Below are 13,019 nucleotides of genomic sequence, written 5' to 3'. Positions count from 1 at the left end.
CAGTGTCTGCTTGGGATGCTCTCTCTCCCTCTCTCCCTCTCTGCCCCTCCTTTGCTCTCATTCTCTTTCTCTCTCTCAAAATAAATAAATAAACATTAAAGAAAATAAAGTCTTTGCCTTTTAAGTCTAACATCCAGTCTTCCTCAGTATCTAGTGCCTCCATTTATTCCTGTGTAAAGATCACACTTCCTTGTTTCTTTGCATATCTCATACATTTTGTCAAAACACAATACTTGAAATAATGTAACAAGTCTGGAAATCAAATTCTTCCCCCACCGTCCAACCAAGGCTTATTGTTGCTACTGTTTATTGTTATCACTATTGATGGTTTAGTGACTTCACTGATAAATTCAGTAAGGCCTGCATTCTTTGATATGTATTAATACTGAAGTCTCTGCTTGGTTAGCTTAGTAGTCAGCTAAAAATTAGAGATTTCCTTAAATTCCTGGAATCAATAAGTCTCCCAGTCTTTGCTAAAAGGTTGCGGGTGCATGCTGACTATTCTATCAACACTCAGATGAGTGTTTAAGATAGTTAACAACTCTGCTTCAGTTATTAGTTCTTCCTGAGAAGAGCCTCAAAGTCAGCCACAACTGAAATCAGAAAGCCTTCTCAAGTCTTTCCTGAGCATTTACACAGGCCAAAGCATGCACATGGGCTTCTAGACTCTCAGGAATATGTTAAAGCTCTTAAAACCCATTTATGGAGCTATCATTTTTTAGTTTTTCCTTTTAAGATTTTTGGTACCCTACTATTTGCCCTAATTGTTATCCACTATCTCAGGCAGCCATGATATTAAGCACTTGTCCCTCATTGTTTTCAACAAGTGCCCCCATGGAAAAGACTTTTCACACCAGGTGAGCTTTGAATCAGTTAATTAAGATCAGCCTTGAAAATGGACTCTTCCAAGAAACCATCAGACAGATCAAATGACATCTCTAAAAACAGGGCTTTGAAAGAGTTCCAACCCTCTCTGCTCCCTCTAGTGGGCGGCAGACTGCTAGTTTTCACTGTGATTACAGGTTGTTGGTTTTCAAGGTTACCATGGACTTAGAAATAAGGGGATGAAAATGGGGAAAATTATAACGTCATTTTCATGCCAACTTTCCATAAACTAGACTTAGCGCTTTTTCTTGAATAAATAATTCTCCAAAGATTGCTTCAAGTCTTTGGTTAATTTCCACCATTCTGAGAGAGTTGATTATGGCAATTTTGCCAGTATTCTCATTGTTTTTTTGGAGAAAAGATCTTCAGAGGTTCTTATTCCTTCATTTTCACTGAATTCCACCCAGATTAGTTTTATATCAGTGTGTCTTTGCTCTATTTGATCCACTTCGGTTTTGGCTGCTCTGCTTCAGCTCCTTCCACCCTGGTTTCCTCATTTCCTTCCTACTTTTAATCAAAACGTTGTTTTTGTCAGATCTCAAACCTTACAAATGTTCCTTACTTAGGGGGTTTGTCACCTCTCCTCTAGACTATTACAATACTGTCTGAAATGGCCCATTTGCAGCCTGTGTTATTCTCTTCTGATATGCTCGCCGTCTCACAGCTAGATTAATCATTTAAAAATATAAATACAACCTTGTCTTTCCTATCTTAAGCCCTTCCATAGATCCATAGCACCTTCAGGGTAAAGTTCAGTCATTCTGATGGCAGGACCCACAATGCCCTCTTGGTTTGGCCTTAAATCTATTCTCTACCCCTACAGCTCCTACTCTGGCCGTATATAAGTATAAAATTTCATGTAAATTCTGCACTCTCTCTCATTAGTATTCTTGTCCCTTGTTCTCTTAGTGAATTCATTCATTCATTCATTCATTCATTCACTCAATGCTTATTTTTTAAATACCTAGTATGGGTCATGTCCTATGTAAGACACTGGGTAAAAGGATATGAACAAGACAGGAAGATGTCACATCAGAGGAAGAAATGACTGTCATCAAGTAAATTAATTTTTAAAAACTGGATCATTACAAAATGCCATAACTTCAATGAGGAGATTACATGGGGTAATAGTAACTAATCATTTAGGGAGGAATGTTCTCACTGAAAAAGAAATATTTGAGCAGAGACCTAAAGAAGCTGATAAGACATGAGAGGGAAGAGACTCTGTGCAAAAGCCTTGAGACCAAATGAAACTCAGTTAGAAAATAAAATAGAGAAAAATTGTCCCCCAGACATGTCCCTCCACACATTCCAGTGAACACACACACAAGCTTACACGTGCGTACACTTAACTTAGCTTCCCAAAGTGAGTAACTGCTGAACGGACCAGCTGACAGATGGGAAATCCTTGCACGGAGCTATGACAAGGGAAAGTCTGTGGGAAAAGGTGCTGTTATTTAGTTGGCCCACCCCTGCTTAGTGAGTCCAAAGTTTCCCTTGGATTCATTCCCACCTGAACTTCCACCCTTCTGAGCTAAAAAGACCTTTAGCATTCATGTTTTATACAAAGAAAGAGATGAGGATTAAGTAGCAGCTGCTTAGGGTTTGGTGTGGAGAAGAAACACATATATGTTTGGTTGTAAAATGATTATATTTTAAAAAGAAACTTAAAACCCTCCATCCATGCTTCTCAGTCTTGTGATGCAGTTAAGGAGTGTTGGGTAAACAAAGCCCTTTAAGGGAGATGGCAAGAGGAAAGAGAGTGTTCCACAAAGAGGGGTGTTGACTGAGGAGGTGATAGACTCTTGCAACTGACTAGTATCCAGCCCACACAGACCCTGCTGCATTGAGGATTTCTTGTAGAAATAGAAACACAGCCTGATGGCCCTGGAGAATTCTTCCTGATGCTGCCACTCTCTGTGTTCATTCAGTTAATAAATAACTATTAAGGACCTACAATGTGCTAGCTCCTTCTCCAGGTCAAAAGGTACATCAGTGAACAAATAAAGATCTCTTTTAGCATTACCTCCTAATGGGGAGAAAAACAGGCAATGAGTAAATAAATAAGTAACATATAGAATGTGTCAGATGTTATTAAGTGCTATGAAGGAAAACTAAAGCAGAAAAGGGAATTAAGAAGTGCTGAGAGGTTCTGCTTCCAGCCAAGATGGAGTAACAGGAACCAGATTTACCCTTCCATTTAAAACAACTATAAAATCTGGACAAAACATATAAAACAAAGGTTTTCAAGTCATCAGATATCAGGCGGTGAATGACAGACTAGGGACAAGAAACAAAGCCGGGGTACTGGCTGGAGAGGGTTTCCAGGCTGGGGCACAGGGACAAGGAACCCGGGCCAAGCCCAGCATCCTGCCTGACTTGAGAAGATGGAGCTGAGCGTCTGGGGGCACCACAGCAGCTAGAGTTTCCAGAACAAAGTACCATAGGGGACGGAGCCATTCTGAGAGAAAACTCTGGAGATATTCAGAGCGTCCACCGCAAGTATTTAGTATGTAGTGTCCCAAGGCTGGGACAAGAATGTCTGGTAGTGAAAGTATGCCTGAAGAGTGTGAGGCACAGAAAGAGGCCTGGTGTGGCTGTGCTGATCCAGGAGAAAACACTAGGAGGAGAAATCAAACAAGTAACAGCAGAAAGGGACACCTTAGATAGGGACTGTAAACCAGTGGAAGGACTTTGGGTTTTGCTCCAAGTGAGGTGGGGGCCATAAGAGGGTTTTGAACAGAGAAGTGGTGTAATCTGCCTTATGCTTTAATTTGGAAGAATCACTCTCAAGTAGTAGAGAACAGATTTTAAGGCAATGACAAAAACAGTGAAGCTCTTTAGAGGCTGTTCTTATAATCCAGCAGGAGTTCATAGGAGCCCAGGATCAGGAAATAGAAGCTGAGATAATGAGAATATATAAGATTCTGGAACTATTTATTAATGGGTTTATTCTAGAAAGTGAAGCTGTCTTAATATTAGGGAAATCTTTCAAACAAACCTGACTTCTACCTTCTTCCTTTATATCCATATAACAGATGTCATCAGCTAACTTAAGCCTTTCTCTGATAAAGGCTAGTTGTCCTCTCTACTTTTTTTTTTTTTCCATAGAACCAGAATGTAAAGATCTGAGACTTGGCTTGGGCTTGGGTATAGTGGAATAGAAATAATAGTTGCCTTTGCCTACATTAGTCTGAAGCCCAACTAGCTCAAGGAAACCATTGGTGTTCTTTGTGGTCCAGCCTTCTTTTCTAGAGTTCTTTAGGGGCGCCTGGGTGGCTCAGTCGGTTAAGCGTCCGGCTTCGGCTCAGGTCATGATCTCACGGTCCGTGGGTTCGAGCCCCATGTCGGGCTCTGTGCTGACAGCTAGCTCAGAGCCTGGAGCCTGCTTCGGATTCTGTATCTCCCTCTCCCTCTGACCCTCCCTTATTCCCACTGTCTCTGTCTCTCAAAAAAATAACTAGAGTTCTTTAAATCGGATTATGGTCTTCTTTGTAATTAGTCCCTGTGCATATTTCCTCTTCAGGAACTTCATTAGGAGGAGTGACAGGAACTTGAGACAGGACTCAGGTATTCCCAGTTCCTCTGATCAATCACCGTAATGTTACTGAGATCCACCCATTATTTCTAACAGGATGTTATTAGTATAATTCACCACATCAATTAACTAATAGATACAACTCTGTATTCATTTTAACAAATTCAATATAAATTAATTTACATGACATTAATTACATTCACTGTAAATTAAACAATGTAGAATAAAATTCAAAACCTGCTATTGTTCATTTTAATCTTAGTAAAAGTGAATGGAAAACTATATCTGTATATTTATTGATTGATTGATTTACTTTCTATAGTTGATTTACTTTTTATAATTTACATCCAAGTTAATTAGCACATGGTGCAACAATGACTTTGGGAGTAGATTCCTTAAGCTCCTTACCTATGTATGACAAAGGATATTGATTTCAAAATTAACTGACAGAAGCATCGTTAACTGTAAGATGAATTCCTATGAAAGCCAAAGATAAGACAAGAACAGGTACCCCCTATTTTATTTACCATTCTTGCCTAACTTATGGATAAAACAAGATAAAGAAACATGACTTATACGTGTCTTGTATGCTTTACGTCTTATAAACTAGAAGCTTTACTTATTTGAAGTATTGCATACTTAGAAAACATGCACTAAAAATATGGAGTGGGGTGGGGAAATGGACAAAATAAGAAAAATAAATTAAAAGATATAAACTTCTGGAGCACCTGGGTGGCTCACTCGGTTAAGTGTCCAACTCTTGATTTCAGCTCAGATCATGATTTCACAAACTGTGAGCCCTGTGTCCCCACATTCTACTTGGGATTCTCTCTCTCCCTCTCTCTCTTTGCCCCTCCCCTGCTTGCACACCTCACATTCTCTCTCTCTCTCTCTCTCTCTCTCAACTTCTAGTTATAAATAAATCATGAAGATAAAAAAGTACAGCATAGAAAATATAGTCAAGAATATTGTAATAATTGGTGCCCCTGGGTGGCTCAGTTGGTTAAGCATCCGACTCTTGATCTCTGCTCCAGTCTTGATCTCAGGGTCATGAGTTCAAGTCTCACATTGTACTCCATGCTGGGCATGAAGCCTACTTAGCCTACTTTATTTATTTATTATTTACTTTCTATAGTTGATTTACTTTTTATAATTTACATCATTGTAATAATGTTGTATGTGGTGGATGGTGACCACACTTACCATGGTGAGCACTGAGTAATGTACAGAATTGTTGAATCACTTATGTTGTACACCTGAAACCTATATAACGCCGTATGTCAACTACACTTCAACAAAAAGGTTTTTAAAGAAAAATTGTAAACATTGAATGATAAACTTTTGAACTAGGATAGTTCAATAATGTGACTGATTATAAATATGTATTTTAACATAGTTTTTTTCCCTATCTCTCTACAACAATAAATTTTAAAGTATAAGAAGATCCCTTTTACAATAACAAAAATTTTTAAATTCTTATGACTAGACCTAAAAAGAAAATTTCTGGATTTGTATTAAGAATACTTTTATGCTATTTATAGAATTTATACTATGTTGACATACTACTATCTGAAAATGAACACCTTGACCATAGGAAAATCAAAGGGCAGGGACAATAACACAGTCTGGCAGGTCAGCTGAGAGGTCATTGGTATATTCTAGGCAAGAGATGATAAGGCTCTGAACTAGAAGAGTGGCAACAGGTATGGTAAGGAGAAGAAGCTTGGCTGATATTTAAGAGCTAGAGTTGAACAGAGGGTAGTAAATAAGTGAATATGAGGTGACGGGAATTGTTCAGAATAATTCCTAGCCTTATGCAAATCACTCACTGAGACAGAGAATACAGGCACAAGAGCAGGATCTGGAAGGGAAAACAGGTTGAAGCATGTTATATTTGAATTGGCAATGAGACATCAAAGTGAAAATCCAGGTACCTTCATGTGTGATTGTTGACTAAGAGATCATTTCATTTATTCTATTTATTTATGAATGTTTATTGAGACCTTGGTCAAAGATGAAGACATAAGAGTCATCAACCTATAGAATTTCAGGAATTAGAGATGAATACTTAAGGGAAAATGGATAAAAAGGGATGAGAAACTGGACAAGAGCAAAGCTCTAAGGGATCACCAACATGTAACATTCAACAGGAAAGAAGGAACCATAAAAGAATATGAGGCGTGGTCCAAGCAGTAAATGGAAAATCAGGTTGCCATCGTGCCACAGAAATTACAGTTCACAAATTACAGATGACACTTAATTGTACCTAATGGCAAGGATCAGTTAAATAACATGAGACTTTGAAAGAGCCTCAAAATCAAAAAAATATTGGTGATGCTCAATAAATGAGTTGAAAACTAGAGACAAACAGATGAAGAAAGCAAAAGATGAAAACATTTTCGAGATTTGTCCATGAAAAGGAGAAGAAATTATGAGGCTCTAACTATATGTAGGTGGTAAGAGTCCAGAAAAGGTGTTTTCTATAACAGTCATCATCTCATAGTGGTTTTACAGGAATTCTTATCCAAAAATCAAGGAAGATTCCCCTTTCTTTATCATGCCCCCAATTAATACATTTTTTTAAAAAATTTTTTAACTTTTATTTTTTTTGAAGGAGAGAGAGACAGAGCATTAGTGAAGGAAGAGCAGAGAGAGAGAGGGAGACACAGAATCTGAAGCAGGCACCAGGCTCCAAGCTGTTAGCACAGACCCCAATGCAGGACTTGAACCCACAAGCCATGAGATCAAAACCTGAACCAGTCAGACCCTCAACCTACTGAACCACCCATGCACCCCACAGATATATAAAATAAGGCAGGGAGTAAATCCTTCAGAGCTCATACAGCCAGACATAAGTTATACTGGGTTAATCAAGAAAAATGTCCTTTTATTTTCCATTCAAGATAACATTAAGTAATACCCAAAAGTTATCCACAATGGTTTCTCAGACCCAAGTAAAAATGTCCTCTTATGATAGTTTGGGCTACACGTAACAGAAAACATCAATTCCACTTATTTAAATAAAAAAGTATTTTTATTATCTCACGCAAAGAAAGCCTGGAGGTGGACGAACTCTAGGGTTGGTTAAATCAGAAAATAAAAAATATCAAATTTTACTGGTACAGGAACCTGGTTTGGAGAATGGATAAGACTGGGGGTGTCCCCTGCTACCTAGGCCTAAGGATGTTAAGTTTCATTCAGAGTGACATGCCCATGTCAGCAAACTCATATGGCTGTCACACCCAAATCACGTTCTCTACCACTTCACGAGAAATGAAGATGATATGTGGGTATCTTTCCTGACTCTTGCTTCTATTTCTCAATCAGTTTACAATGTGCTCAGGGAAAAAAGATGCTATTTGCTGGAACTTGTCAAATCCCAACACCAATGATGAATATGTGACAGGATGAAACTCTGACAAAATAACTGAGGCTTTACTTTCCTGATTCAGTGGAGACAATCAATCATGAATGAAGTTTTTAAATAATGTTTTTATTAACTCATAACATAGAAAATGGTCTTGAAGCCAAGGCTTAAAAGTACGGTATCAAAACTCTGTCTTAGTTCCAAAAGTTTAGCTTGAAATATCAAGAACCAGTCCTTAAAGGATTCTGTCCATAAAGTTAATACTCTAAACCAGTATTTTTCAGACTGCAGGAGTGCAATCCATTAGTGGATTATGAAATCAACATAGTAGACTGCAACTAGATTTTTAAAAAATTTCTTTAGTTTATATATTTTTTGAGAGAAAGAGGGGGCTATAGCAGGAAAGGAGCAGATAGAGAGGGAGAGCAAGAGCCCCAAGCAACTTTCACACTGTCAATGTCTGCTCAAACTCACGAACTGTGAAATCATGACCTGAACCCAAATCAAGGGTTGGACATTTAACCGACTGAGCCACCCAGGTGCCCTTAAACTTTTTTTTAATGAGAGATTAGAATAGAATAAAACCTGAGAGTGTGTTACATAGACAAGAATAATTATTGTTTTTGGAAATTTTATTTTGTATACATGCACATGCCCCTGTGTGTATATTGGGCCTCAATGTAAAATATATTTCTTACTATGAATTGTGTCCAGGACTTGAAAGACACTGCTATAAATAATAAATTTTTTAAAACATTGAGGAAGAGTCTGATTGTCCAGCCTCTCAATGGACTAGATAAAGCAGCTCCAACTGAGAACATGGTTCAGATCAGAGATGACAAGACTATGAAAGACTTGAATGCATTGCAGTAGCCTCCTCTTCATCTTTAGCATCACTTTCTACAGTTTGTTAATCAAAGGTCAACCTTGGTCCAGAGGCAAATGATCATCCTCCTGAAGGTCAAGAGTAGCCTAATGCTACGTCACATGCCTACACCACTCACCTCCCTCATCTCTTCATGTAGGCATTTCATCATCTTACCTCATCACAAGGAAAAGAAGGGTACAGGACAACAAAATATTTTGTAAAAGAGACCACATTCACACAACTTTTATTATTGGATACTGCTATAATTGTTCTATTTTATTACTGTTGTTAATCTGTTGCTGAGTCTAGCTTATAAATTAAACTTTCTCAAAATGATGTATGTATAGGAATAAACATGGTATATACATGGTTGAGAACTACCCATAGTTTTAGGAATCCACTGGGGGTCTTGAAACATATTCCCTATGGATAACAGGGGAATCTAATACATTGAAAAAATAGGCTGAGGATGAGTCTTGATTCCTAAGCTGGACATCTGGGAGAAGGAAGAGCAATTCCAGGAAGAGGGGCAGCAAATGCAAAGATTAGAAGGTGGGGAAATATAAAGGGTATTAGGAGGATAAAGAAGAGGTACACCTAGCTGAAGCCAAGTTAGCCAGAATGGTGGAGGGCTGAGGTCCAATTGGATGCTCATACAGTAGAAGAGTTGTTTTTGATGGCCAGTGGGATCTTATGGAATATTTTCTCCCCGGTAAATGACAGGAAGATAGCAGGATGGCCTGGAAGAGAAAAGAACTGAGGGCAAGATTTTTCTTTAATCTCATTAATAGGTATGCCCAAGGGAATAGACAATATTTGTAGCATAGGCCATAAAAATAACAAATATGATCTATTCTAGGGTGAAAGACTTTAAAATTCTCAGGAATGGGCTACATGGGAAGGACAAAAGAAAAGAGTTTTAAGATAAAAGTCTCCTTCTGTTGGGCATTCCAAATAAGTCTACTTGTTTGCATTACTGGAATAATCCATACTGTTAATATCATAAATAGATGTTTTACACTTCCATCGCACCTCAAACTGTTTTCACAGTCATTAGTCTGTGATATGATTTCCACAATCACCTTAAGAGGCAATAAGGAGATATGCCACTCTCTCTGTTTTGAAGATGGTGACACTATATTCCAAAGAGTCTTCTGGTTTTCCAAGGCCACACAGTTAGTGAGGAGACTAATTCACCAGGGCTTCTCACTCTTAGCCCGGGATTCTCTATACGATGGTCTCAAATAATGATCCATCAATGTGTTGATTAAAATTATTCCAAGAATTGGAATGGCCTAATATTTCAAGGAGAAAGCCCATTCAAAAGGCCACTGTGGCTTGGTGTAAGTTTATTTAATAAATATTTTTCTTATTTGGAGGTTTTAATTTTAAGTATGCGGTCTACTCTTTTTGTATGATTATTTGCTCAAAAAAATTTTAGTCAGCAACACACCTCATAAAAATTTAATATGTTTCAGAGCTCTTTTTACTGTTTAAAAAAGCACAAATCAGGCATTCTTGCATTTTGAATGTGGCGCCCCTGTAATTGGGCTCTCTCTGAGGAAGGCTCTTCCAAACCTCATAGTGAAATTGCTCTTTTTAAAAGAAAACAACACTTGAACAGAGGGTTGTCTCAGCCTGGTCCTCCACTCACCATGAGTCTGAACATTAACCACTCAGATATGTCATGACTTTTCCAGCCACCTACATATTTCTTTCCTTAATCTTGAAAAAGCCCTGCTCTCAAGTATGACACTGGCTTCCAGAGATGTGGAAGAAGGATGACTCAGCAGCCAACAGCCCTGGGTTTGGATCACATCTCTGCTTCTCCTTGGACTAAGTTAACTCATCTCTCTGAGCATCATTTTCTCACCTGTACCGTAAAGTGGTAAGGTTGCACATCACAGCGTTGTTGATTGGATATAAGAGAGCAGGCTGGAAAACACTGAGCCCAAATTGGGTCCTCCTGACATATTCACTCTCTGAGAGCCTCTGAAAGACAAGGTTTGCCAAGAGAACAATCCCTGGATTCACTGCTTTACTTACTTAAAGCATTAGCACTTGCCCTCCCAGCCTTGCTCTTTTGCCGGGCTGAAAGATGTATATGCATGGGTCCTTATTTTGTCCAAGTCTATAACCAGCTTCTTTGAGCAATGAGTTGGTAAATTTATTCCAAGTTGGAAAGCAACAGCCCTGAATTCATTAATTCCTTCCATCAAGAAATATTTATTGATCACTTACTATATGTGAGCCATTGTTCTGGCATTGAAGTTACAGAAATAAAGATGATAGACAAGATTCTTGTCCTCTTGGGGCTTACTCTCTATTGGAGAATACAGACAATAGGGAGACAAGCAAATAAACAAGAAGCAATATTCAATAGAGATTGGTTTAACATAGAAGATTAAAATAAGGTGGCCTGGTAGGATGTTGGGAGAAGGTCAAAGAAGGTCTTTCTGAGGAAGTGACATGTAATCTGATAGGCAGATTAAATATTAGAACAATTTAATCTGATTTGAAGGCCCTGCCCATATGAGAATCAAGAGAAAAAGCAATGACTCTGAAATGGAAATCAGCTTGAGGTTTTCATGGAATAGGAAGGACATGAGTGTGGCTGGTGTGAGTGAGTACAACTGGAGTCATAGGGTGAGGAGGGGTTGATTGGAGAGGAGGGTGAGGAAGGGGGACATCAGATCACTCAGTACCTCATAGGCCAGGAAAGAGGTAGGGTTTTGTTTTAAGAGGAATTGAGTCCATTAGGGGATATTAAACAGGGAAGTGTCATGACTTAAGATTTTTCAAAGTTCACTCAGTCTGCTCTTTGGAGAGTAAGAGCAAGAAGAAAGGTACTGTAGAGGTCCAGAAAGGAAAAAAGGGTGGTCAGACTGTGTAGGTCACAGTGGAGATGGAGACAACTGAACACACTTAGAATATATTCTGGAACTTGAGCTGATAAGATCTGAGGGTGAATGTGGTATCGAGAAAACCAACACTATCCCTAGGATGTTGGTTTGATCAAGTGGGTGAATCATGGTACTGTTCACTGTTACAAGGAAGATGCAGAAGGAACGGATGGAGGAAAGGAGAGAGGAAGAAATTTAATTGTTCTCCTCTGGTTTTATTAAAAGATTGGATCTCAGGGCAGGAGTCAAGACTAGTCTACATATACAGGAGCCTTCATCTTCTCATCCCCGGGCCTCAGTTAAGTGCTATACACATCCTAGGTACCTCAGTAGTTTGCATATCATACAGAGAACCTTAAATACAACCTTAAAATTCCAGATCTGTTGTTTTATCCACAAGTCTCTTAATTTCTCCACACTTTAATTTCCTGTCCTATGTAATTGGAATAAGAAGACTTGCCTATTCCATGTAATGTATCAAAATTAGACACGATGAAAAGATATTTTGAAACTATAAGCCACTAAGAAAACATAAGTTTTATGGAAAGGATTAGAATTCCATGTTAGAAGGTAAGCTTCCTGAGGATAGGGACTCTGTTTCATTCATCATCTCCAACCCCTAAAATGGAGGTTTACAAAAAATATATGTCGAATAAATGAATGAATTAATAATAATAGGTTCTTATAGAATATAGGACCAGAGGCTGTGAACATTAAAGATCCCCATAACATTATGATATTGTTAGTTTGCTACACATCTGTCTTATTCCGTAGCCCGGAACCTACCTTAATTCATCTTGCTGTAGGTCCACTAAAGTTGAGCACACAGTGGGTGTGCAATGGACACTTATTGAATCTGATTCTCTGCAAACCAAACTGTGAAGGACCAGCAGCAACCTCGCAAGCACTGTGTCTCACCAGACTGCCACACCAGCCAATGCCTGTGGACACCTCCTAGTTTGGAGACCTGAAACCTTACAGTTTCACCTCTCAAACCTGGGTGCTCCTGCAAAACAAAGTGTGCCAAAGACAAAAGGGAATGCAGGAAACCATGGGATCAGCATGGTGCCTCCTATGAATGCTAATTTTGCTAGAAAAGTAGAGTGGGAAAGTGAGAATAAAAATACACCACCTCTTAGATCCAACTCATTCATTAACATGCAGCCAGTACTTGGTGAGACCTAGTTCTCAAAAGGTATTTGTTACATGAAAGAATTAATACATTCATGAATACATATTAAGACACACTTAAGGAGGTTATAAAACAGAATTCCTACTTTTTAAAAGATAAACAGGACTCTTAAGAATTTCAGCTTTGGGGGCGCCTGGGTGGCTCAATCAGTTAAGCGTCTGACTTTGGCTCAGGTCATAATCTCACGGTTCGTGGGTTCGAGCCTCATGAGCTACTGTTAGCCCAGAGCCTCTCCCTCTCTTTCTGAGCCTTCCCTGCTCACTCTC

This window comes from Suricata suricatta, chromosome 1 (assembly GCF_006229205.1).
Source record: "Suricata suricatta isolate VVHF042 chromosome 1, meerkat_22Aug2017_6uvM2_HiC, whole genome shotgun sequence".
NCBI classification, from domain to species: domain Eukaryota; kingdom Metazoa; phylum Chordata; class Mammalia; order Carnivora; family Herpestidae; genus Suricata; species Suricata suricatta.
This window is presented reverse-complemented; position numbering follows the sequence as displayed.